The following is a 570-nucleotide window of genomic DNA, read 5'->3' on the forward strand; positions in this document are numbered from 1 at the left end:
GATGTGAGGATGGTAGTTCTAAGTCAGCAAAGTCCATGAGACCTTTATCTCCAATTAACCACAAAATGCCTCATCTGGAGCTGTGATATAGATAGCACTGGCCTTGAGCAAAAGAGCTCAGGGACATTGCCAAGGTCGCAATTCAAGCCCCACTACAGACCCAAAGTTGTGTGTGTGTGTACTTTGCATATATATAATTTTTCCCCAGTCCTGGGGCTTGAAGTCAGGACCAGGGCGCTGTCCCTGAGGGTCTTTGGCTCAAGGCCAGCCCTCTACCCCTTGAGCCACAGCTCCATTTCTGGCCTTTTCTGTGTCTGTGGTGCTGAGGAATCGAACCCAGGGCTTCATGCATGCTAGGCGAGCTCTCTACCACTGTGTCCCTGGGCGCTACCGGCTGACCAGGGCGGCCAGGTCCGAGTGGGGCTGCGGGCTCCGGGGCGGGGGCCGGAGCCTCGAGTCAGGGGTGGTCGGCACAGGGGGTGGGCGGCTTTCCCTGGGCCTCTGGGGCGGCTGAGCGGGGCTGGAGGCGTACTGGATAGCAGGAGGCTGGGGATGGGGGGGGGGACACGG

Source organism: Dipodomys ordii, unplaced genomic scaffold (assembly GCF_000151885.1).
Source record: "Dipodomys ordii isolate 6190 unplaced genomic scaffold, Dord_2.0 Scaffold124, whole genome shotgun sequence".
NCBI classification, from domain to species: Eukaryota; Metazoa; Chordata; class Mammalia; order Rodentia; family Heteromyidae; genus Dipodomys; species Dipodomys ordii.